At 39.1% G+C, this 27111-nt stretch overlaps 1 protein-coding gene and 1 pseudogene across 6 annotated transcripts in view; one reads left to right on the top strand and one right to left on the bottom strand.

The window, feature by feature from the left end:
* The window catches only part of shank3a (SH3 and multiple ankyrin repeat domains 3a), a 242946-nt gene that overhangs the window by 211163 nt on the left and 4672 nt on the right, over positions 1-27111 (bottom strand). The window contains exon 1 of one of the 6 annotated variants that reach the window (XM_060878262.1): positions 11069-11086. The exons of the other annotated variants lie outside the window; for them this stretch is intronic. The gene's annotated coding sequence lies outside the window, so the exon portion shown is untranslated. Of the gene's footprint in view, positions 1-11068; positions 11087-27111 lie in introns of those variants that run through there. 6 annotated transcript variants of the gene reach the window in all.
* Positions 3859-6485, top strand: LOC132851116 (zinc-binding protein A33-like; annotated as a pseudogene).

The following is a 27111-nucleotide window of genomic DNA, read 5'->3' as shown; positions in this document are numbered from 1 at the left end:
TTTGAAAGTCAATGTTGACATTTGAAATCACCAAAACAAACACACCCCTAACCCAAATTGGTGTCACCCCTGTTTTGATAGCTCCGCCCCATACATACGTAACCCAGGCAACTATTATGGTGGAACCTGTTGGGGCAACTGGCCGAGGGGATATTTTTTATCAATAAATGAACTCAATGAGTAATACTATGGTAATACAAATGTGTTTTTGTAGTACTGTGTGTTGTACCGTGAAAGGTTTAGCACCGTTTCACGCGGAAGACGACGTTCAGTTCTCTCCAGCGCTGGAAAGCTGATCCTATATTAACACGGGTCCTACTTCTTGCCTTATTGTAAGCCTTATTTCACTTTTTGTTTTCATCCGCCATGTCAATGATTTAATCGCTTTCGGCTAATGTCAGACATGCGCACTATACACTCTCTCCGCCGCATATTGACAAGACCCGCCCCTTTATGCTCATTGGCTACACGTTTGTTTTGTTTGTCAGCCTGACTCAGTTTTCTGAAGCATTTTTCAAACAACGTGCACCGCGCCTTTAATAGAATGGAATTTCTTAATAAGGGTAAAAGACTTTTTCTGTTATCTAATGACTTCTATATAATCTAGAACAAGTTTTAAATGTATGTATTTGGATGAATGGTGATACGGAGTAGAGGATGTACCAATCTATTACTAAGTATCATGGCCTATGCCATACCAAACCTGTATCTGTATCTGATTAGATTTGACATATATCTAAACAAGCATTGTTGTATGCATACGGACTCTCCTTCGCACATAGCAGTGAACAGAAGGAACTACAGACAACTTGGTAATGAAGGAGAATTTCAGTCAATGACCCGAACTCTGATCGTTTATATCAGAGATTCTAAAATCGGGGTCTTTCTCACAAAGCAACCTGAATCTGTGGGGTTTTATTTTATATACATTTGTAGAAATCACAACCTACCATCATCAAACTGGTTATTATTATTATTATTATTATTATTAATATTATTATTATTATTACTACTAGTAGATGCAATAGTAGTAGTAACAGTATTAGCCTCTTTAATTAAACAGTTTTAACCCCAATATCAATAACGTTAGCAACCTATAAATGATCTCCAGGAAACAAGTCTGTACTGAAGAGACCATGGAACGGATTCTACAGTCATATGGTCTACAAAAAAATTTGAGAACCCCTAATTCACTTTATTAATCACTAATGCACTTTCCAACTATCACCAATCCCTATGTCATAAGGATAATACTTACACATAAGAATCGTTTTATTCAATGTTGAGTTGAATAGCTCTCAAGAGTTTTATTAGATTATAACTTCTCTCTTTAGTTCCATTAACATATGATGGTAATAAGCTGTCATGAGACCACTGTGGTACTACAAGTGGTATCATGACATAATGAGAAAGATTGATAAATTCTCAATGTAAGACAGGAAGACGTCTGAAGACCAGGACAGCATGACAATCAGAAATGCGACAATGATGTGATAAACATGTGTGGAGAAAATAACAGAATAAAAAAAATGACAGGAGAATCTTATCATCTTTTTTATTTTGCTTGTGTGAAGGTGTAGAGCTGACAGTTGACGTGTGAATCAGCGAAAATACATGATCACGATGTGTCGGTGTATTCACAGCAACACACACACACACACACACACACACACACACACACACACACAGAGGGAGACGCATACTGAGAATCCCATGTCAGTAATCAAACACAGCAGGAACTGGCAACAAGCAGACGGGTGTGACATTCTTACTGTGCATACTGTGAATGACACACAAACTTTCTCTCCCTTTTACACACACACAAGCGCACAAAGTCTTTGTTTTTAAGGAGACGAACAGCTTTGCTATGCAGTGTCATGTCTGAGGTGCCTGGGATACGTGATGGTAATGACGGCTAACAGTATCAGACAGCCTCTTCACACAGAGTGAGCATGTCAGAGAAACAGAAACTACAACAGCACAGAGATAAAAAAACAGCCAAATCCTGTGTCCTGAAGTCCTGGACCACCGATGCCAAAATATTACTTAACATAGTCTACTGCTTCACCAAGCTATCGTTGGCTTTTTATCTTGTCAGACAGATGTGTCAGTCTCTCACGTCTACTTGGGAAAAAAAAACTGGGAGCTCTGTAGCTAATTAAACTAATGACTGAATCTGTCATCGCTCTGCGTTTCGCTGTCGTTTCACACAACCAATATCCTGGTTGTCATCAAGTGTCAGGAAAACAACTGAAAACTGTTTGTATTGTATTTACGGCATTTGGCCTTCTATCAGTGAATATATCGGTACTGGTTCCCTAGGTCGCAGACTAAGAATATTTGGTTGTACAAAACTATGCTGAGAGATACAGTAATACAGCACAAAGGTAAACATTATTTTTAACCGAACAGAATAAATAAGTGCTGGTTTAAGTAATTCAGGAAAAGGTAGGTCATTTGTTGGGCATTCACTAAATTCCAGGGGTTTCGTTACCACGACGTAAAGTGGGCGTGTTTCTGGAGGTCTTGGAAAAACACCAAAACACTCTTTCAAAAAAAAGAGCATACCTACGATGGATAATGAAGGACAAAACAGTCATACAGGTAGATTTTATATTTTATATCTATTATGCTTTATTATCTTACAGTTAAGCTATTTTAGAAAACAAATAAACAACCAAAAACTACAGTTAGGGTTAGGGTTAGGGTTGGATTATCAAATAGGCCACGCCTACCCGAAGACGCAATATCTGTTCTGTTCTGAAATCCCTGGAAATAAGTGCATCCCTCACTTGTTGACTGCTAGTGACTCAGCCGTTTTGACATATAGGCGAAGTTCATTCCACCACGTGGGTGCCAGGATAGAAAAGAGTCTTGATGCATACCTACCTCTTACCCTGTGAGATGGTGGGAACCAGGCGAGCAGTGCTACAGTAGGTGATCTGAGGGAGCAGGATGCGGTGCAGGGAGTAATAAGAGCTTTGATTTTAGAAGGTTCTGGTCCATTTTTGGCTTTGCTGGCAAGTATCAGATGTGTGCAGCTACTGCAATCCAGTGGAGAAAACACAGCGTTCGGATGGGATTTTGAATTATTTGCAAAGGTAGTATTTCATCCAGAGATAGAACTGGCAGCAGAAAGATGCAGTAGTCTAGTCTCAAAATGACAAGTGCATAACCAACACTTCCCTGTCAGCTCAACCAGTTTCTCCTCTTATCTCCCTCATCAACAACGCATTTCTACCCACAGAACTGCCACTCACTAGATAGTTTTTGTTTTTTGGAGCATTCTGTATAAACTCAAGCGACTGCTGATCATAAAAATTTCATTAGCTAAGCAGTTTCTGAAATCCTCTAACCAGCCTGTATGACTACTACAACCTACTACACAGCTAATATAACTGAGATCACATTTTTCTACACTCTGATGTTTGATGTGAACATTAACTGAAGTGTCTAACCTGGACCTGTATGAATTTATGCACCGCACTGCTGCCATGTGATTGGCTGATTGAACAATAACTCAAAGATTCTGTCGGGACTTTGCCGAATAATCACTAAAGATATCTCTGTGCACTTGTGTCATACACTACCAATGACTGTTCACATGATGTGTATTTAAATCACTGCTGGAAAGCTGTGTGTATCTCTAGATAAAACTTTTGTGCTGGGACTGCTATACAAAAACAGCTTTCGGTTTCAGAATTTAGCAGTAAAACCCCACCTTCAGGTTTAAACTTCAGTTGAAGAACAGGGAACCTAAATACTCAAGACAAGACTTACATAGAAGTTAAGTTTTTCTATAGCATTTGAGGTAAACAAGAAATAAGAATATTTTGAGAGTGAATAACGACCAAAAAAATGTCAATGAGAGTATCTTTCTCAAAGGAAGACCTCTTATGTCCTTTGTTTAGCCATATATATGTGGATCCTGCCATGTTGTCCTGTAGTCATAACTTCTGTAGGGTTTGCTTTGCACAATGCTGGGAGAAGAAAAAAAAATCTTAAATGTCCTTTATGCAAGTCTTCCAAAATATTGAATCCGCCAAACCTGCACTAAAAAAATGTTGTGTGACAGATTTCAGCTGCATCCGAGAGCCTGTGCATCCGAGAGCCCGTGCAGGCTGCAAAAAGAGAACAAACGGAGGACAAACTGCAAGTGTGTGTTGTGTGCCGAGATTCAAAAGTACACAACCACCATAATTTCAGACCACTGGATGAGGCAGCGCAAGAACACAGGGTGAGTTACACAACTTAAAACCACATCATTACTGTAATATAAATATAATACAATTATAAAATATAAAGCTTAAAGCTACAAGCGTTGCCTTCAAGTCTCCTTAAAGTGCAAATATTATAACTGGTAAAATAGTGACGCAAAATTGTTGTCTTACTGTATAAGGAACCGTTTAAAAGAGTCTCTTGTTCAAAAGAAGGCATCTAGAAAATTCAATTGATCAAATTTCTTGATTCAAAACTAAGCATTGGCAAAACTACATGCTGGAAATATAACAATATACAATGAAGTTAAACATTGTGTTTCAATATTCTTCTTGTGCATGGGCTAACCTAACCAACAAAACTGTTCTCATGTATTTATAACTGCTGTCCTGAGTCCAATTATGGTTTAAAGTGCTCTTTGGGTAACTGTTTACTGTCCCTATTTTTCTAGTCTTATTATCGCTTTAAATCTGTACTGTGTAACTAGGTATTATTTCTGCTGTTACTTTGCTAACCAGTGCTATCCAAACTGCAATAACATGCAATGTTTACATCACTGCCCCCATACTGCTAGTGCAATGACACCATTAGAAACTAATAGCTATGATGCCTAACTAATAGCTCTTTTTTTCTAAAGGCAAAATAGACTTGTGATCTTAACCTACAACACATTAAGGTGAAGAAAATAAGCATTCTGTCAACTTTCTCATAAATAATTTGATGCATTTGTCTAATGCATTATTACTGGATATTACGAGAATTTTGTTGCCAGTTATTTTATATTAGAGCCAGGCTCAACATATAGAAAAGCAAATCAAGAATGAGTTTGAGAAACTTCATCAGTTTCTGCAAGATGAAGAGATAAAGCAAATATCTGCACTGAAGGATGAGGAGAAAGCGAAAATCCGGGTGTTGAACGAAGCCTTTATCTTCATAAATAAATAGATTTTACAACTTTCCACGTCGATCAAATCCATGTAGGAGTTTAAGAATATGACATCAGAGTTCACTAATCTGACTAATCACTTAAAGGTGGAGTCTCCGTTGTTTGAAAGCCAATGTTGACATCTGAAATCACCAAAACAAACACGCCCCTAACCCAAATGGGTCCCACCCCTGTCTTGATACAGTAGCTCATCACTACGGACACTTTAACACTTAACCTCAGAGTGTCGTTACTGGGTATGAAGCGATTTCAGGAAGTAATCTTGGGACTTAAAAGGTTGTTAGCATTTAACGCTTGTTTCAAATTCAGTGTACTGTAGAGATTTTATCAGATGTTATAACTCCATAACACAGCATCTAATAAATCCTGACAGATTCCACAGACCTACTGTGGAAAAGTAAGAGTTATTTCTTATACTTCATAGACTCTTCTCTTACGTCTCAGACTCTGTGGCTTGTAAACATATGTCGGTGTTAACCCCTGAACGTTCTTACAGGTCCGAATATGAGCTGAAGGATACTGAAAAAGTGTCCGAAACAATGATTAATGAGGCAAAGCATCTGTGCAACCTGCATTTTAGAGTATGGGAGAAGAAAAAGGAAATAGTTAAATACTGTAAGTTTAGATATACATCACAGACTTAAGCAACAATAGCAAGTCATTATTAGTTAGAAGGAGTAATGCGTTCATAAAAATCTTTCGTAAAAAATGTTTTACTCTAATGCCTTTTCCTTCCATTACAGATCCTGTGATTCTAAACCCTAACACCACACATCTACATCTCAATCCAGAAATTCCAGAGAGATTGGAACATCATTTGTGGGTCCTAGGTTCTGAGGGCTTTAACTCAGGAACTCACAGCTAGGTGGTTGAGGTGGAAAACAGTGTATGATGGGCATTAGGTTTTGTGACAAGCTCTGCAAGAAAAAGAGGTTTCTGCTACGCAGGTGTATGGAAAAGACATTGTCAAAACACTACATATGGTGAAGGGTCTACCATCATCCTCAAGTTGGTGAAGGACTTGCAGAGCATCAGAGTAAAGCTGGATTGGGACCATGGACCATGGGATCTCATTCCCAGACCCAATCACTGGCCACAATCTAAAAAAAAACCTTTGGTAGAGTTTTACAGACAGAGTACAATCAGTGTGTACTTTATCCTCTGAAAATTTTACCAGAGGAGAGTTTTGTCACTGTAGAACAGTCTGTTTGCAGTATTTGCTTGCAACAGCACTGACAGCACTGAAAAAGGAAACTCACTCACTCACTCACTCACTCACTCACTCACTCACTCACTCACTCACTCACTCACTCACTCACTCACTCACTCACTCACTCACTCACTCACTCACTCACTCACTCACTCAGGGCACGCAGGGCACGCAGGGCACACACACACACACACTCTCATTCACACATTACGGACAATTTTCCAATCAACTTACCATGCATGTCTTTGGACCGGGGGAGGAAACCGGAGTACCCAGAGGAAACCCCCGAGGCACGGGGAGAACATGCAAACTCCACACACACAAGGCAGAGGCGGGAATCGAACCCCCATCCCTGGAGGTGTGAGGCGAACGTGCTAACCACTAAGCCACCGTGCCCCCAGAAAAGGAAACTATAGCAAGTTATTTACACATTGCTAGACTTTTTGATGAAGATTTTTTCATCCACTGGTCACAGAAATTACATTATATTGTTTATCATGCAAAGCCAGTTTACCAATGCAAATTCAGTCTACATTTACAGATGACAATTTAATATGTATTTAAGTATAACATACAAATTTGTCCCCCCGAATAGTACAACAAAAAACAACATTTACAAAAAACAACACAGTACAACATTTGCTCTATTGTTTGGACTTGGACATCTCCGAACGATGCTACAGCCATCTGTGGCTGGAAGTCAAGGGACTACATTAGGCCTTGCTGTCTGGGTTGGAGGGTCAGAATAATCCCTGTCTCCCCTGTCAATCAAAAATACACTAGAGAATCTTGTGTCTGTGATCTCACACATGCTGAAGAGGGCAGTTAGCTCTTTCCTCTGAGTGTGTTATGTTGCCCTGTGATGCAGCATGAGCAGCACTTTGAAAAGATGCGTTCGTCTGGCTTTTCACGTGTCTCAGAGGAACCCAGTGTTAGCTGTCACCTTCCTAGCAGAGAGTTAGAGGTTAGGAATCAAAGTATATTTTTTTCTGCCTTTTACAGTTGTAGTTATTCATGACATCATGTCATAGTCTGTTAGCAGCGCTGAGTGTAAACACACATGTATAATGACACCACCCACACGGGATTTTCTAATGAAAAGGATACTTAGATCGATCTCTAAGCACTCAAGAGAGAAAGAGAGGCACTTGAGAGAAATGGAGGAAAACAGATGGGATGCTAATGAAAAAGATGCTTCCATCAATATCCTTTTAGAAAGACAGACTCAAGAGAGTTGGGAATCGCCACACGATGTGTTGTATCAGGTAGAGCAGGGGATGCCGTGCTCTATATCTCACTCGCTTTCTCAGGAGACTGATTCAGCTGAATCATGCAGAGAAGCAACCTAAGTCAAACATGCTCTTACTCTATTTGAGTCATTTTGTGATTTTCATTCCACTTCTAGTCACTTTTCCATAATTGCCTCTCAAGAGATTGTGGATTTGGGGTGTTTGGGTGTATTTTCTTTCATTATACAATGCAAAACAAATCTGAACTGCATAGTAAATTGTAAAACAGTGTACGGTCGTGTTTAACCGCAGACCTAACGTTTCAAATTTGCTTTCCCGATTAATGGAAAAGGGATTTTGTAATGCAGCAGACATTCGATAAGGCGGAAATCGCTCGGCCATATCGTACATCCTTTCTGTCCAAGACTACAAATTACTTCACAAAAATCATACTGCAAGATGGGGGATAGAAAAGTTTTAGAGACAGGTTTAATAAACAACTTGCATTGCTGTTACATGAACATTTGTTATGATGTGCAGAATGATGTGCATATTATACAGGTTCGGGTACTGTAAGTGTGTGAGAGGAAACAAAAGAATCACAGAAGGTTAATTCCATGAGGATAAACACAAATGACAAGTAAAGCAAACTTGTTCACAGCCAGCATTTTCTTTCGTAGCCTAAAGCTATTAAACAGACAACATGGTAGCTGATAAACCAGACTAATGTGCTGAATGTGACGTTCAAGACTGTTAAAAGCAGGACAAATATTAGTGCGCCTGGAATATACATCACCAGTTTAGACACAGGTAGGGAACTAGTTGTTGAATAACTATTGTCGTAGAAGTTCTGAGGTTTGAGAGATTTAAAATATAAAGTATCACACCGGTAGACACGGACGGGCAAAGAATAAAAAAGGTTTCTCAATTTATTGTGCTCAGCTGCGCAGCAGGACCCAACACTCCACATATAGAAGAGGTGGGGGACTCGAGTCATATGACTTGACTCGAGTCAGACTTAAGTCGCAAATTTGAGACTTGAGACAAATATTAAAAAAAGACTCGACTTGACATTGACTTGACATTCATGAATTGAGACTTACTTGTGACTTGCACATGTGTGACTTACTCCCACCTCTGGCATATAGCATGAGAGATGAAGGGCCACGATCACTGATTACATCAAGATTTTATAGACAGAACTCAAGTAAAGAAGATATGTAAAAGCAAAACATCATCAATCATTGGCTCAAAATCACTGCATGCTCATCTCCTGATATAGCTAATCTGGACCGGGCCAAGGTCTGCTAGAAGGCCTACTAGAAGATTTACTGGACGTTGTTTATGCCTAATTCCTGACAACTCATCTCTGGTCCCTACTGCCCTTGTCATAATCTTAAGAAAACAACCGATGACAATGTCAGTCTCTGGTCACTACAGAAACAAGGTAAAAGCATAGAAGGACAAGGCCTTATGAACATCTTTAGATTAGAAATTTCCACCACACTATTCAAGGATTTTAATGTCATTTTACTCAATACAAATATATAGCGATATAATAATATAACAGGTAACACGCTGACACAGTTGATGGCTAACTAATGCTGTTCCATTAGGCTCATTCCTCCAAACGGAAGTGTCAGGTTTGTGAATAGTCAAATAAATCATTCCCTTATCTGTGCCTTATAAATGTCCCTAGGTCTCCGGTATCACTGTCCAAAAGTGATTATTCAGCTCACTAGAGTAAATCTTGAGTTTACTGCCAAAATATGTTCTGACATTATGCCAAACATACCCCAGATATCAAGCTCACATCATCTCACAGGGGAAATAAATTGTGGCTAGTAAATTCTATCTTCCTATATATAAATGGATCTATACAGTACATACATAACATATACACAATGTACAAAGTAAAACAAAGTTACGGAGTCATTTCAGCCGCTTTTATGGCATGTCGATACGTCTATGCTGAGACTGCAACCCAGAAGTTAGTAAAAAACCCTGAAACCACAGCAAGCCTCCAACTGTCTGTCAGCAACCTCACATTCTGAATTACTCAATTTTATTCGGCCACGTGTAGAATATTGACGTTACCAGTGGACAGTGAAAATGTCTTTCTAATAGGTTTCCTTTTGAATTTCACACATGAATTGCTGCTTTTTTTAGTTTTACAAAAATTAAAACGCTAACACCAGAGCTGGCATTTATCTGACAGACTAAGAAGTGAAGAAAATAATATGGCATTTTTATCAGCATAGACCGATTACTCTACACACACACACACACATACACACACAGCAATTAAATAATTAATAAGATTTCTCCTGTGTTTATTGTGCTGGGAAGTCTCGCTCTGATTGTCACTCTGACAGGCTGTACAGTAGGATATCGTTAGAGTCAGAGCACGAGCAAAGAGAAGCAGTAATAGAGCTTTACACTAAGTAAAACACAACTTGTCGTTGACTAGAGTTTCTGTGACCTGGCACAGACGGGATCAACAACAAACCAGGGAGTATGGTAGTAAGTAGATAGATAACAGTGGTTTAGAACAAAACAAAGAAACTGTGTATGTGTAACTACACTTTGTAACGCAAGGTTCATCATGAATACGAGCGCAATACTATACTAACCAGTTCAATTTTGTTCATTTCTATGTCATATTAAAGGTGGAATAGATCAGTCCAGTCTAAAGATTCTCTATAAATGTGCATAGTACAGTACTTTTCTACTGTGTCTTATTCGTTCTCATTAATAAATCCAAGGTGTAAATTCATGTGTGGTGGTAGAAAGCACAGAATTCTATATCTCCGGATGATCAATATTGTGTATTTGCTGTAATAGTAATACTGTATGTGGTTATGAAGGCTTTTTTTCTCATTGTCTTAATTGCCACAGCGCAGCCTGAGCAACAATTATGGCTTTCTGTTGGCAAGAAAAAAGCAGATAAAGATTTCAGTGTGATCTGTGTAATCAGACATATGTCAGAAATTAGACCACTACTAAACTCCAATACATGTTTGTGTTTACTACAGACACACGAGTGTCTTTACTACACATACGCCGGTCGGATCCCCATTACGTACAAACGCTCTGTCGATGATTTTATGGGTTGCTATAGCAACACTCTTTCAAGAAATGCCCAAACGACGAAGCGAGAGCGTCCTCGTTTATTTTATTCTTTTATGTTTCCTGTGAGAGCTAAAGCATTAGCCTTTCATTAAAGTCACACGCACCACCGTGTAAAAGGGTCAGCCACAATGCCTCCTCTTCCTCAGCTGTAGCAGCTACCTGAGGGAAGGAAGTAAGAGTGTAAGGTGCAGGAGGGAAAACCTGAGTGTGGACTTTGGCCTACAGAGCGTTCATTAAGTATTTAGACAGCTAGAACTGAACAGACCAGGAGAGGCCTATAAAAGATGTAGAGAGCGCAGTCTCTGAGCTCATTAATCCAGCTGATCAGTTTACCTCTTCAACCGCTGCTCTCACACAAGCAGGATCACGTTCCGAATCAGGCTCAGACGACCTGCACATGATTTGCTGCTTCACCCGCCTTCCTATGGGTTTTCTTAATCATTAAAAAAGAAAAACAAAACACACATAAATGATAAACAAGGTCTTGGTATATAATAGAAACTATAAATCAGATTATACCACAGTGCTGCTGAAGTCTTGAAGCTAATTGGTGTTGATTAATTTTCTAAGATGGCAGCTCAGACACTAGTGCAGATACACTGTGACTGGAACTGATATCACAAGCTTATATTAATCCCTTCCTTCTAATGCATTATTGTTTCTATAGTAACAGCGAATTCACAAAGACTTAGGAGCATGGCAGACATTCCACCTCATCTAAGCCTAACAATAAACTGGCTAGAGAAAAACGTGCTGCTATATTCATAAATTCTGTGAGAAGGCATTTACTTAGTAATTATGTAAGATATCAAGTGTTGATCCTTTATAACTGTCAGAAAGTTTTTTTTTCTTCATGACGGATGACATTGTGCCTTCTTTTTTCTATGTTTAGCGACTCGTTAAATTCCAGAGGAATTGGGCATGAGACGAAGGTTACAACTATAAACAGTTGTTATAAACGGGAAACTCGTGACTTTAAGTATGAATAGATAAAAAGTGACAAATATCTGGCGCATACAATAAATAAAACACTTCTAGATGTGCTGTCATGGTCCTTATTTACAGCACCTACAACCTTTAGCAATGTAGAAACACCAAATTATACAGAAGTACAATAATAATAATAATAATAATAATAATAATAATTATTATTATTATTATTATTGTTATTATAATAACAATAATAATAATAATAATAATAATAATAATAATAATAATTAATATTATTATTATTAAATGTATTATTATTGTTATTATTATTATTATTATTATTGTTATTGTTATTATTATTATTATAGTAATATAGTATACAGACTGTGTATTAAGGAACAGAATTTCTTCTTTCAGACACAACTTAAGTGTCTTCTTTACCGTTTTTCGGTTTAGGTATTTTATATCATATAAAGTTATAGGTGTTCTTTCCTTAATCCCCACAGGCAAACATAATAAACAGTCTTGGTATATAAAAGATACTATGCTACGTCAGTGACGCTGGGATTAGTGATAATGCTAGTGATAAGGCAATAAAATGTAATTGTGACTAGAACACTTTGCGTTCGTGATACATTCCTAGTAATGTTCTCATTGCCTGTAGTTGTTATCTAATATTACTGCATTTAGTTTGTTAGAACTTCAGGTCATGGCATAGAAGTGGTTTATCTTGATAAACTCACACATACTTGCACAATAAGGATCAATAGGCTGCAAAATAAGACACACAGAGGGCCAACGCCAGCATAACTCAAGTCGCTTATTGATTAAAGAAGCTTCTCACACTTAAGCATTTCATTTCTTACCTTCCATAACCATTACAGAACATGATGCTGTCCATACATTTTACACAGAACGCTGAAAAACATTGACCTTTTTCCACCTCACTGAAAATGATGTTTGAGGGACTGGGTTGGCTTCACAGCTAATAGCCACTATCTCGGTCAGACCCATGAGCATTATCTAAATGAGGCTCTATAGTGGTGCAGGGGTCTATGCCCAGGATTCAGGCTCATTCAGCTAATCTATTTTAATCTATCTCTCCCATCCTCACCAATCCATCTGTTCCCGCTGGACCAACCACGGCATGACTCACCTCTCGAATCAATTAAAGATCTGCACACAGAGCGCCTCTCTCAGTCCTGATTGAATGGAACTGAATTGAGGATGTCTACATTAGCCATGATTGCTCTCAGGTACCATCATGGAAGGTTATGGCGGTTCTGGAGAGTACACTTCTTCTGATTAGCACTCCTAAGACGTAACCCTCATTCAGAACACAACACCGAGACAAAGGAGCAGAGTAGTCTGAGTGATGGTCATCATTCATTTAGTTTCTGTTTGTTCAGGAAGAGATAAGAGGAGAGAAGTGCACGTAAGCAGATAGAAACAGCACGATCCGGGCCAATCGGCTTGGCTTTAAACACTGCTTTGATTCGTAACAAACAAACGCTATTTGCAGGTTATCATCCACTTGCACTTGTGCACGGATAAAGCAATGTGCAGGACAAACATTTATTAACCATAAAAGCTTGTGGTCCAGCTGAACTGAGAATTAATTGCATGAGACAGCAGATTTCTGGAGTTTCAGTTAGCCTTTCTGATCCAAGCCCTTCAAGTGTGACTGAGATAGGTGAAAGAGAAGTGTTTCAGGTCCTGGCTTCTCTCTTGACTATTTATTGAATCGGTTAATCCTGACCAACGCTGCATTCCAATCAGAATGCTGTTCCAAGATAAAGAACATTTTTTGGACAGCATGTTTGCAAAATAAAGGCTTTTCCATTCAGAACCACCGAGATGCCTTATGTAAGCCAGTTTAAAGAGGCAGGATTACATGTATCCTTCACAGTGTAAGCAGTTTCATACTGTAACCCTGTTCACTGGAATAAAATGTTGCTTCAACCTTGGAGTACATTTGCAAATAGAAGTGAATTACTGTCTCATTGATTGAAAAAAAAATCATATTAGTGTATTTGTATGGTGACCGGGGGCACGGTGGCTTAGTGGTTAGCACGTTCGCCTCACACCTCCAGGATCTGGGTTCGATTCCCGCCTCCACCTTGTGTGTGTGGAGTTTGCATGTTCTCCCGTGCCTCGGGGGTTTCCTCCGGGTACTCCAGTTTCCTCCCCGGTCCAAAGACATGCATGATAGGTTGATTGGCATCTCTGGAAAATTGTTCATAGTGTGTGATTGCGTGAGTGAATGAGAGTGTGTGTGTGTGCCCTGCGATGGGTTGGCACTCTGTCCAGGGTGTATCCTGCCTTGACGCCCGATGACGCCTGAGCACAGGCTCCCCGTGACCCGAGGTAGTTCGGATAAGCGGTAGAAAATGAGTGAAAGTGAGAGAGTTGTCAGTAGTTCAAAACTGGTAAATTACCTTGCAATAAAACATACTGTATATACAAGGTAAACATAGCTCAGGGTTCATTTGGCAATTTTCTCTTAAACTGTAATATGTTTCATACATCCATTGTGCATTGTTAAAAAAATGTTATTAAGAATAAGTAAAGAGAGAATAAGAGTTCAAGAATTCTGTGAGCTGAAGTATAATTGCTGACTCCTGATACATGCAGTAGGGTCGTTTCATGCAGTAAGCAGCAGTGAGCTGAGGTTTGGGTGGGAACATATTGAGGAGAATGAGGTCCTGGTGAGTGCCTAGTGATTGCTGGAGCTGCCTGTAAGTCTCATTAATACAGTCTGTGCTGTGCAGACCAGCTCTGCTGGTAATTGATGTCTCTGCATAAGGCTTTAAACTCTGCCTGCCTCTGAGCTTAACTCTGCACCTCTGATGCACTTCACTGCACACAAAGGCTGTGTGTGTGTGTGTGTGTGTGTGTGAGAGAGAGAGAGAGGGAGAGAGAGAGACAGAGAGAGAGAGACAGACAGACAGACTGAAAGTGAACAAGCTGAAGAAAAAGAATGAAGAGGGTGTGTGTGTGTGCATATGTGTGTGTGTGTGTGTGTGTGTGTTTGAGAGAGAGAGAGAGAGAGAGAGAGAGAGAGAGAGAGAGACAAACAGAAAGTGAACAAGCTGAAGAAAAAGAATGAAGAGGGTGTGTGTGTGTGTATATGTGTGTGTGTGTGTGTGAGCGAGAGAGAGAGAGAGAGAGAGAGAGACAAACAGAAAGTGAACAAGCTGAAGAAAAAGAATGAAGAGGGTGTGCGCGTGTGTGTGTGTGCGCGTGTGTGTGTGTGTGTGTGTGTGTGTGTGTGAGAGAGAGAGAGAGAGAGAGAGAGAGAGAGACAGAAAGTGAACAAGTGTGCGTGTGTGTGTGTGTGTGTATGTAAACAACACAATGAACATTACATGCACATTAAACTTCTACTGAACCAAACACTGCATGCACTAAGACTATTATCTGATTTTTTACAGTTATTAGATCACTCAAACAGTCCTGTCATCAGCATAGTAAAATATGAAAGACATTAAGAACAAATCACTATTCAGCACATGTATATTGTTTCTCTCTCTCAGTACCACTGACTTTAACTAAGGCCTTTATTCCTGGTCTAGGATTTAGTGGATCTATAGGTTGAAATGGACTTGTTTAAAACTAAGCACAGGTATACTGTACGTGTATGTAAGATTTGCAGTGTGTATCCTGTATACATGTGTCACTGTGTCTGCTGACTGAACAAACTAGTGTTGTCTTAAACCACATACTTATGTAATATTCTAGACCAAGGTCGTTAAAACCTTAAACACTCAAAGAGCCATTTGGACCTGTTTCCCATAGAAAAAACACACAGGGAGCCACGAAACCCTTTTAACATCTAAAATGAAGATAACACTGCATATGTCGTTTTTTACCTTTATGGGAAGTATAGAAAAAACTGTAGTGTGTTGCATTTATGAAATGAATGAACTGCTACCGAGTAAACGAAATTTTATTTCTGCAAGCAAACAAAAATATTTTGAACAGTTTGAACTAACCTTAACAAAAAAGACGCAGGGTTGAAGGTTAATTTTAAATAAAATGTTCAATGTCTAATTGAGTCCTCTTCGTATTCATGACATCAAAATTTTAACTTGCCGGCTGCAGCAAACCAAAAATGCGTCTGCATCTGTGTGTCGGATTTCGCAAGTCGGCGGTTATGACGCATATTTTGAGCAACATACAAATGAAACACGGTTTATTTTAATGTTACAAGAGCATCGTAATCTTAGAATTTAGAATTCCATTTTTTTTTAAAAACTAACTAACTAAAATAAAATTAAATTAAATTAAATATTTATTTTCCAAATCTACAGCGAGCCACAGCAGAGGGATGAAAGAGCCACTTGCAGCTCCGGAGCCGCGGGTTGCCGACCCCTGGTCTAGACAATTATTCAACTGGTTTTCCTGTTACATCTTGTGTTTGAATTTTAAACCTCTTATGCAACCTTCAAACATATAGAATGGTCTATTTTGCATATCAGACCTCTGGATTTTCTAGATTAGTCAATATTTTTGAATAAACGGTCAACGTTTCAGTCTGTTTAACATCCTTGTGCGTGAAATGACTAAACGTCTCACAGTTGGACTTAAACACCTGACAGACGGATACTTTGGCTCATGACATGCCGTCTATTGGGTGCACATTTGGTCCTCCAGATGTACATTCATTCATTCATTCATCTTCTACCGCTTATCCGAACTACCTCGGGTCACGGGGAGCCTGTGCCTATCTCAGGCGTCATTGGGCATCAAGGCAGGATACACCCTGGACGGAGTGCCAACCCATCGCAGGGCACACACACACTCTCATTCACTCACGCAATCACAGACTAAGGACAATTTTCCAGAGATGCCAATCAACCTACCATGCATGTCTTTGGACCGGGGGAGGAAACCGGAGTACCCGGAGGAAACCCCCGAGGCACGGGGAGAACATGCAAACTCCACACACACAAGGTGGAGGCGGGAATCGAACCCCGACCCTGGAGGTGTGAGGAGAACGTGCTAACCACTAAGCCACCGTGCCCCCCTCCAGATGTACATAAGATACACAAATGAATCAAAGCAACTTTTTTTCAAAAACTTCAAAATAAATATTTAACATCCAATTGGCTCCATGGTACAAACAGCAGTACGGTTACATTTTACATCCCATCCTGCACCATAGCTTCTGATGTACTGGTGAGCTAAATCTGCTGACCAGATAAACCTGATTTGTGTCCACTGAAGCCTGAGATATTTAATGGAGTTGTAGTTAATGTCGCTGGAAATGCATCATCTGAGAGCTTCGTATCTTACCGCCTGCAGGAATAAAAACATCATGCAGGATCTGCTCTGTGCATCACGTTATTAAGAACTGCAGCTTTACTTTTTCCTTATTTTCTCACGCTCACATCTGAATGGTGATTTCTGTATTCAAACAAACGGTAGACTTGGTATTCAAATAGCCATACACTAAGTAAACACTCGTCTCGTTCTGTGCGCATGCTGTCGGGCAGCTCACAGGCATGTGTGCGTTTGGTGTGTTGTTTTTGCCCGTGTGTGTTTACACAGTGCAATAAGACTGAGCAGATCTCGGCACAGTCTGTAGCAGCAGCATGAGTAGAGCCTGAGAGTGATCCCTCTGTCTTTCTGCGCTGCAGAGGAATTACAGCTCCCATCTGGAACCAGGGCATGCGCCAGGCAGCAACAAGCAAGATCAGACCAAATGAGGACAAATACTTTATAAAATCAGAACAAAAACACTGATGCAATAATGAGTTGAGCAAGACAAGTGAAAGAGAGAGACAGATCATACAGAGTAAAAAATTGAGGTGAGGGTGAAAAAGAGGGATGCGTGTCCTTAGCTCTGATTAGATTGTGTGTGCGTGTGTGTGTGTGTGTGTGTGTGTGTGTGTGTGTGTGTTGACAAGCCTGTGGGTACAGAAGAAAGCTCTGATTATCCCTCCTCTGCTGCTCAGCCTGTGATCTACAGAAGCAGGAACTATCGGTCCTTTTCCGCTGTTCTTATTCTCTTCTTATTCTTTTCTTCTGTCATAAATTTGTCTTTCTTTTACACATTTTACTTTGTGCGCATATTTGATTCAAAGACTTGCTCTGAATGTTCGGTGCAGTTTGAAACTTAGCTTATAACGTAGCTTATCTGCATGTAGACAGATGTTCTGTCACTTTTTATTAAAAGTCTTCTGCACCTATCAGAGAGAAAAGAAAACCTAGACAGTCAGTCTGGGGAAAGAAAAATGCAGCTTTATTGATTCCCACCGGGTCATTTTTACTTTATCAGCTACTTGCTTTTTAAACCAAACTGAGAGTCTATAAACAGTTCTCTGTATCCATTTGTGGGTTTTACATATGCCCATTAAAAAGCTATTAAGTAATGGTGAAAATGTTCGCTCATGATCTAAGTGAGATTAAACAATAATTAAAATATCCCAAGCAATAATTAAAATATCCTAAGAGCTTTTATTACAAAGCATAGGATTTGTCTTTTCTACAAGATTTGTGTTATTAGTTAGCATCCTGAACAATCTCGGGATCAACCATTGACTTGACATGATGAGTAGAAGCCATTTTGGGGAGATTATCACAAGGCATTCTTTACAGTTTGTACATTGTGCCTAATTACAACATGTTTTTTTCCCTACATTCTGTACATCATTCCCTACATTTTTCCCTACATCCCTACAACTGTATATGATTTTCTCAGAAGCACCTATTTTTTTGTCACATGCTGGTCACATGGTCCTTACGCCATTTGAAAAATTAATTCTGAAATTAATACAATGGTTAGCACGTTCGCCTCACACCTCCAGGGTCGGGGTTCGATTCCCGCCTCCACCTTGTGTGTGTGGAGTTTGCATGTTCTCCCTGTGCCTCGGGGGTTTCCTCCGGGTACTCCGGTTTCCTCCCCCGGTCCAAAGACATGCATGGTAGGTTGATTGGCATCTCTGGAAAATTGTCCCTAGTGTGTGATTGCGTGAGTGAATGAGTGTGTGTGTGTGCCCTGTGATGGGTTGGCACTCCGTCCAGGGTGTATCCTGCCTTGATGCCCGATGACGCCTGAGATAGGCACAGGCTCCCCGTGACCCGAGGTAGTTCGGATAAGCGGTAGAAGATGAATGAATGAATGAAATTAATACATTCACCATTTTGGAAATTCAGGAATTTTTTCTCTATTTGGCTGTAATTACATTTCTCTATAATTTGACTATATACCATACCCCTGTCTGACCTACACACTGCCCTTGGCAGGCCTTCTGAGCACTGAGTATTCTCACCTATGCCAGTTGACATTTCCACCACATTGGTATTTTAATGGCAATGAGATGCAGAGGTCAACATAGCAAGTATATGTATTATGATATATCCCGTATATTTAATACAGATATAAAAAAAAAAACACGAATAGCAAATTAAGAAAAGCAAACTGCATACAAATGGCTAGTTTAGAGAATTTAAAACATACACGGAAAGCAAAAGTTATCAAGGTTTATGAAGTTGTTGAGACAGAAACATGGGTTCCTGGGACCACAATTTTTTTGTTTTTGTTTTGTTTTGTTTTTTTGACAGGAAAAATTCCAAACTCAGCCATGCAGAAAAAAAATAATAATAATGTCCTTTTAATCAGTATCCAGCTGTGGATAAAAGCTTAAACAGCAGGCAATCTATGAATGATCATTCACCATCAAGACCTCTACAAGTCAACATTATAAATACAATTGGGAAACACAAACACACACACATACTCACACACTCACTCAAAACCACACACAAACACACACTCAGGTAAAAGCATGAATCCATGATTGAGGCCGCAGGTTACAAACAATCATAAACGTTAATCACATGCTGCCACACTGTTGCTCAATATGCGCCATAACCAATTTTCTCGGTGTGAAATGCACACTCTGATCACACACCACAAAGTGACCTACAAATTTCAGCCCATGTCTGATCACAAGAACATACACATTAATTCTACTGTCAGTGCATCTCCTTACACTTACAAATACAAATACAGGAAAAGTGAGCTTTGTTGACTTCGCATGTGTTCCTTTACCCATTTTATATTTTATTTTTTTTGCGTGTTGCTCGGTTGTCTCTGGTACTCTATGCGCTGCTTTAGGTGAACAAATGGACCTCACAGAAACAAGAAACCAACCAGATGGGGTTCAGCCTACTATTTACAAGCAGCCCCTATAATCTGTTAGTCTTGTAAGAGGTTTGTCCTTGTTAGCTTTATGGCCTTGTTAGTTTGTTGTCCTTGTTACTCACTTCCTGTTCACATTCACATGGTTAATTCACATGGTTTGAGAACAGGTAAGTGCACCTACGTTTCACCAGGTACAAGTTTTTGATTGTTTAGACACCTTAGGTAACAGGGCTGGTGCCACCCGGCATTCACTAAATTCCAGGGGTTTCGTTACCAGGACGTAAAGTGGGCGTGTTTCTGGAGGTCTTGGAAAAACGCCTTCTTTCAAAAAGGAGCATACCTACGATGGATAATGAAGGACAAAACAGTCATACAGGTAGATTTTATATTTTATATCTATTATGCTTTATTATCTTACAGTTAAGCTATTTTCTAAAACAAATAAACGATCAAAAACTACGGTTAGGGTTAGGGGTTAGGGTTAGGGTTAGATGATCAAATAGGCCACGCCTACCCGATGACGCAATATCTGTTACGCTGTTCTGAAATCCCTGGAAATAAGTGCATCCCGGTACCACCCATTGTAATTTTTTCGTTAGTTACTAGGGTAGTGTAACTAACCAAGGGTAGTGAGCAAGTTTGGTTTATCTGTTATTAGTTAGTTTAGTTAAATAAAAATAGAGGCTAGAGCGGTCTGTTTTTCTTTGGTCATTTCTTTGGCACTGTCCATGTTCTCTGACATTTGTGAGTCTAGCTCCCTTGTAACTTTGTGTCCTGAGTCCTCATTTTTATCAGCAATTTATTTTTTGGGGTTTGAATCATAAAAGCAATAATCCTACCTTCTACCTCCTGTCCTGTTACGATCATTCAACAACTTGCTACATAAAAGGTTATTATTCCTGCACTGTCCGTAGGAAGGATACAGCCAAAAACAGACACCTGGTTCATTTAGTTGTGGGCAGCACTGCCAAGTTCTTCTGTGCCTTTAATAGCATTCATGTATTATATAGCAGCTAATATGCAAGTTGTGATAGCATCGTTATTAGTTTAACATGTTTACACAGCCAAAGGGTGTTAAATGCAGTTGATTCATGGTTCACATTAGTGTAGTTTGCTTTAGGGTGAGTCCAGTGGGAGAAGGTTACAAACATTTTGGAAACAGAAGTGCAATTTATTTGCCATTTTGAAAAGTCAATCATGCATAGTGACTAACCATACTGAACCAATACAGTAACCCTGGCTACATGATAAGTAACATCTCTAGCCCTGCCTTTATCCAGCTGTTGGTTAGATTTTCCTATGCTGGGTGGGCTACCCTTCTCCGGTAGCTCCTGTGTGTCCACGTTCTCCACATCTCCTGTCTGTATGATGAATTCTGTTAGCACGTGACTCTTGGTTGCCAGTACATGAATGTATTCATAGATGTCCATGCTTTGATCAGGACAATTAACATGGTGCTATTTATTTCTAAGTTTGGATAAAGATGAATTTGTTTCTTGATATTGGCAGCATCCCCTCCTGATCAACTTATTCAGCCTTCTGGATAACTCCACACTGCCAGCCAGGCCATATGTGTTGAAGACTCAGATTTTATTCATTCTCTGGTGGTGCCGAAATATCGCTATCTATATCGCCTTGTGGTTTCCTATGTGATTAACGCATCCTCAGGTATGTTTATCTGCACATTTCTTATAAAATCCATGTGTCAGTTTATGTATCAGTTCAAATTTGTATTATCAGCCCACACACATCAATCCAAATGACCTCACTATATCTGTAGGTGTAGGTTCTAGTCAGGTGAATAAAGCCAATCGTCCATTCTCTGTACCACAGGAACACAGGGAACCTGGAGCTTATCCAAGGGGATTCGATTCGGGGGAAGGCACCGTAGACATCGTAGACCATCTCTCAAAAAAAAAAAAAAAAAAAAACATTTGCATACTACAGACAATTTAGAGAAGCCATATTAACAAACAGCTCATGCATTTTGGACATTTAGGACGCGGTAGTAAGGAAAGTAAAGTAAATAATTATCACTAAAATATATATATTTTATACTTGTATAGCATTGTACAAAGCTTTAAATAATAAAGGCACAGAATGAGGATTTAAAAAGCTGACACAGAGACCTGCGATTTCCCTTTAGCTAGCTTCAAGAACAGGGCTACCGCTTGACAGATGTACAGAAAAACGTGACTTATTCTATTCATTCATTCATTCATTCATTCATTTTCTACCGCTTATCTGAACTACCTCTGGTCACAGGGAGCCTGTGCCTATCTCAAACATCATCGGGCATCGAGGCAGGATACAGTACACCCTGGACGGAGTGCCAACCCATCACAGGGCACACACTCTCTCTCACTTATTCTATTATTCTGTGTTATTATATGTTTTTTTTTTCTTCCGGTTTCTTAAAAAGGTTTAGAATAAGACATTTGCTGTATTCTCTTCATTCAGTGTGGAGAAGAAATTCAAGGGAAATGTCAAGCCTGTAAAATGAAATGAAAAAGGAAGTGCTTATGACGGATCAAAAGCTTAACCAAGCTGATCAAGGGTGTGGGGTAAAAGTTGGCACTTGAGACCATGGAAATTAAGCTAATTAAGTACATTGCCATTGCATTTGCCTAGGGTTACTACTGACAGCTGAGCCAGGTGTTTGGCTCTACTGCTGCACACGAGGAAGTGCCTTCTCGCAATTCTGAGAAAGGCTCGCATTGAGATCTATTCACTCATGATCAAAATTTATTTTGCAGCTTCACTCTGGTTCTGCTAGAAAGGGTGATAGCTGTACGCTGGGCAATAGCAGTGATGAGACACATTTACGCTACTCTTCAGTGATACTGACAAAAGCGTATGGATTCATCAGCACATGACAGATCCCTGCTTGTAGACAAGATGAGGAAATATAAAAAGTAATGGAATATATGCTCCGTGAGAGGGCAATTCACCTCAGGATGGCTATTACCCAGCATGCAATAAAACCAGTGATACACAAGTACAGAGTGGAGATTACATGATTACATGAAGAAGAAAACTGTTTAAACTGCTTATATTGCCTTCATCGATCAAAAGCGAACGATCAGTGAAATCTGGGAAAAGTTTCTTTTTTTTTAGACGATCTACAACTCTCAATGCGGTCTACAAAATAAAAGTCTGTCGAACATAACACGATACATAAATGAAGCACAACAATTACAAATGAGTAAATGTGTAAGACATTATAGACTGAGGATAAAAGTAGACAGCACAATGTGCTTTTATATATTGCACGGTCATTATGTATGCACAAGCTCAAGGGCCCCTCAGTCGTGGTATTGCCGGCCCGAGACTCGAACACACAACCTTAGGGTTAGGAGTCAAACTCTCTAATCATTAGGCCACGACTTCCCCTATGAGCTCATTATCTGTTTATTGCACTGATTAAAAACATACAAATTAATATTTCTTCCTTTTTCCTGTATTTATTATTCCCATTACTTAATAACAATAAATGAATCATTCATTGAAAATGTTGCCCGTACTAATTTGACTTTATTTTGAACAACTAAATAAAAAGCAGAAATAGCTTTTCAAGGCAGAAACAAACTAGAGACATGTTGGTCCTTTTACCTGGTAGTGAACATTTGAATTATTACGTTGCTGTGGTGGCTCAAGTGGTTAAGGCTCTGGGTTGGTGATAATAGTTCAAACCCCAACACTGCCAAGCTGCCATTGTTGGGCCCTTGAACAAGGCCCTTAACACTCACTGGTCCAGGGGCGCTGTATGATGCCTGACCCTGCGCTCAGACCCCAACCTCCAAAATTGGGATATGTGAAGAAAGAATTTCACTGTGCTGAAATGTATATGTGACAAAATAAAGGCGTCTTATTATTACCTTGAAGTATGACTCTCTGCAGTTCTGTTCTGTACACTCAAATTGGAGTGCTATAAATGCATCTTTATTTAACTAGATGTTATTTTAAAACTAGCTTTGCTGTCAACAAAATACATACCCTAATTATTGAAATTTAACTCATCCAGTAAATTTTTTATCATACATGCTGTTTAATACTGTCCTGTTTAAAACTGTTTTTTTTAACTGTTGGCTGTTTTTTTTTTTTTTTATAGCAAATACAAATATATTAATAAAATAAATAAAATGTGAAACACTTATTCATCTACCGTATCAGGACACAAGCCCAGCACACATGTCATCTCTGGAGGCTAAGCGACAGCATCTATAACAGACCAAAGATTCAAACCTTCCAGTAACAATCTGAGAATCTTAACTAAGACACTGACGCCCCACACAAAAAACCTGTTCTCTGGAGGAGTCCAGTGCTTTTCTACCAGAGCTATCGAGGCCACAGATCAATACAGCGCTCACAATGATGTGTGTTAATGCTGAGGGGATAAACAAAACTTTAGAGCTCTTTTCGCTGCATGACTCAATCCTGCCTCTCAGATTAATCCAGCAACAAATTCTCTGCAACAAATACACTCTGGATACTCAACTAAATAACGCAATTCTTACAAATAAGTTGGGAATTAAAATGTAGCATGGTTATACAAGCTATAAAAGTTGACTAGTTAGCACTATTCATTGGTGGTCATGCTAAAAGTTTGCTTTTTTTAACCTTAGACTGGAAATCTGATATCACAGACTGCATGAATGAACAATTCATACAATTCCGAAATCAAAACATAGAATTATCTGCTAGCCTACTGGACATTTCATTCACCTGAAATCTCAATAGGGTTAAAATTAGGGGTAAAAAAAGCTAATTAACTAGTAAAGTGAAGTATAACCAAAAATGAGCATAAATTCCGGTAAAGGAAAAGACTGATCGTTATTCTAAGAAACATCACCTCATATTTCTTAGAATAACGATCAGTCTTTTCCTTTACCGGAATTTATGCTCATTTTTGGTTATACTTCACTTTACTAGTTAACTAGCTTTGCACACTTTCTTACGTACATTATGTTTGCGACTAATTTTAACCCTATTGAGATTTCAGGTGAATGAAATGTCCAGTAGGCTATTTTTCCTGAGGCGGCTCCATTTGGTGTCAGTGAGATATTTTTGCGAGCTTTTAATTTTTATTTGAATTTTTCTTGCACTTGTCATTATTTACAAATGCGTGTTTCTGATTCGGAAAAGCTATCTGTCCTTCATTATTCGAATGAATCCGACTATTAAAAGCTAAGATGTAGGATTCCCCGTGCTTACAAATACGTCTCTTATCTAATTTCACTAGGTAGCTTTTCTAAATTCACTCAAATAAAATGATTATTCAAAACGATCAACGATTTAACATTACAGACTAGGATGTAGCTGTAAGGATAAAGAATGAGAACGGGATGTAAGCGATGCTGCTTTAATAACAAATCGACACAAAAGTCAATCTAAAGCTCATACTGAACGTTCAATCAAACTAAAACAATTCTTTGAAATTATTTCATGCTGCGGTACAAAGAAGTCAATCTACTTTTTTTTTTTTTCATATGCTGACATTCCATCATCACACAGATGTTGATTTAGCTTTGAAATGCCATTTCATTCAGAAGCAGCTGTCAGATGTGGGGGGAAAAAAATCGTGCATCTCTCAGCTGCTTTGGAAAAGCCGCAATTTCCGTTTGTCTGGACAGACAGCTCCGGTTGAGCTAGCCTGTCAGGAGAGTGGCGTTATCTACACAAGTGTTCATCAGGGACTCAGATGTCAGGTGAAAAGGTACTGAGAACATTTCATCTCTCTTAGTTTGTCATTATTGTCCCATTTTTACACACGCTTTACTAGTGTTTACAGCATGTGTGCTTAAATTTATTGCGTTTTGGGATTTATATGGTATTGAGAAAAAAAAAGCTTGTCTGTCAAACTAATTTCTGCACTAGATGTTGGCATTTTACAGGAAGTGGATTCTTTAATAACAACTTTTTAGTCAAATAGTCAGCCTTTATTATTAATGGAGGCGGTCGCACTTGCTGTACATCCACCTGCCTGTGCGACGTGAAATAAGCCAAAAGTGTCTGGTGTCAGGAAAAAGGGAAACGGATAACTACTATAACTTCTCTCCCTTGAGAAACTAGGCCACAGCTTAACTCATACCAGTGTTTAGAGCTTCTGACTTTCTGCCATACTTGGTGGGAGAGATCCCTGGATTCCAAAGTTTATTCAGAGTTCTTGAGCGATATTATTAAATCCTCACTTCACCCCATTTTAGCCATAAGTTAATAGACTTCATAATAAAGCACAAAATCAGATCATGAACAAGCTGACCAAAGCGAGTTGCTTCCTTAACACATTTTGTCCTGATAATTAGAAAATGGTGTAAATCCCAGCAAAACGTTGCTTATTTTTATACAACAACACCCCTTGGTGCTTTTTTCCCCTCTCTTAAACCACAGTGATTTATCATCAATGAAAACTTTTCATGTATTATAAATTGATATGCACAAACTGAGAAGTTTATTAGGATCGATTGAACATTCATGCAGTTATCTAAGTCACAAATCACATGGCAGCAGTGATAAAACCATAAAATCATGCAGATATGAGGCAGCAGATTTGAGTAACATTTACATTGTGCACAAAAGTCTCTAGAATTTCCTTAAAATGGTGTAATAAAGAATAACTATTCAAGTGGCAATTCTATGGAGAGAAAACACATTGTTTATGAGAAAAGTCAATAAAGAATCCCCAGCCTGGTTCGAGCTGACATAAAAGACAGTAACTCAGTTAATCACAGGCTGACTGGAAAAAGCATAGCATGGTCTAATGAATCGTCATAACTGCTGAAGTACAGTCAGAATTTAGCACCAACAGCATCAACCCATAGACCCAACTTGCCTTGTGTCACCGGTTCAGGCTGTTGAAGGTGCTGTAATTGTGTGGGGAATTTCTCTTGGCACATTATGGGTCATTAATACCAATCAATCATCACTTGAATGCCACAGACTATTTGTGTACTGTTCCTGTCTATCCAATTCATTACTTCATTGCTACAATTTACCATCTTATAATGAGTTCAGTGATCTTTATGGTCTTGCCAGTAACCGGATCTGAGTACAGTTGGGACGGGGTAGAACGTGAAACGTGTTCGAAAGTACACCTGAAAAACCTGCAGGAATTATGTAATGCAATCATGTCAATGTGGACCAGAATTTGCAAAAAAAGCAAAGATCAGCCCTATTTATTTAGTATTAGTACACCCCATTTCTAATACAGTGCTCATTCAGTGTAGTCTGTCTTATCACTTTTCTTTATGTTAGTTATTTTGTCTTACATTATGTGTGTACACACTATACAATG

The sequence above is a fragment of the Tachysurus vachellii genome, chromosome 9, assembly GCF_030014155.1.
Source record: "Tachysurus vachellii isolate PV-2020 chromosome 9, HZAU_Pvac_v1, whole genome shotgun sequence".
NCBI lineage: Eukaryota > Metazoa > Chordata > Actinopteri > Siluriformes > Bagridae > Tachysurus > Tachysurus vachellii.
Note: the sequence above shows the minus strand (reverse complement) of the source record. Positions and strands in the feature narration are given on the sequence as shown.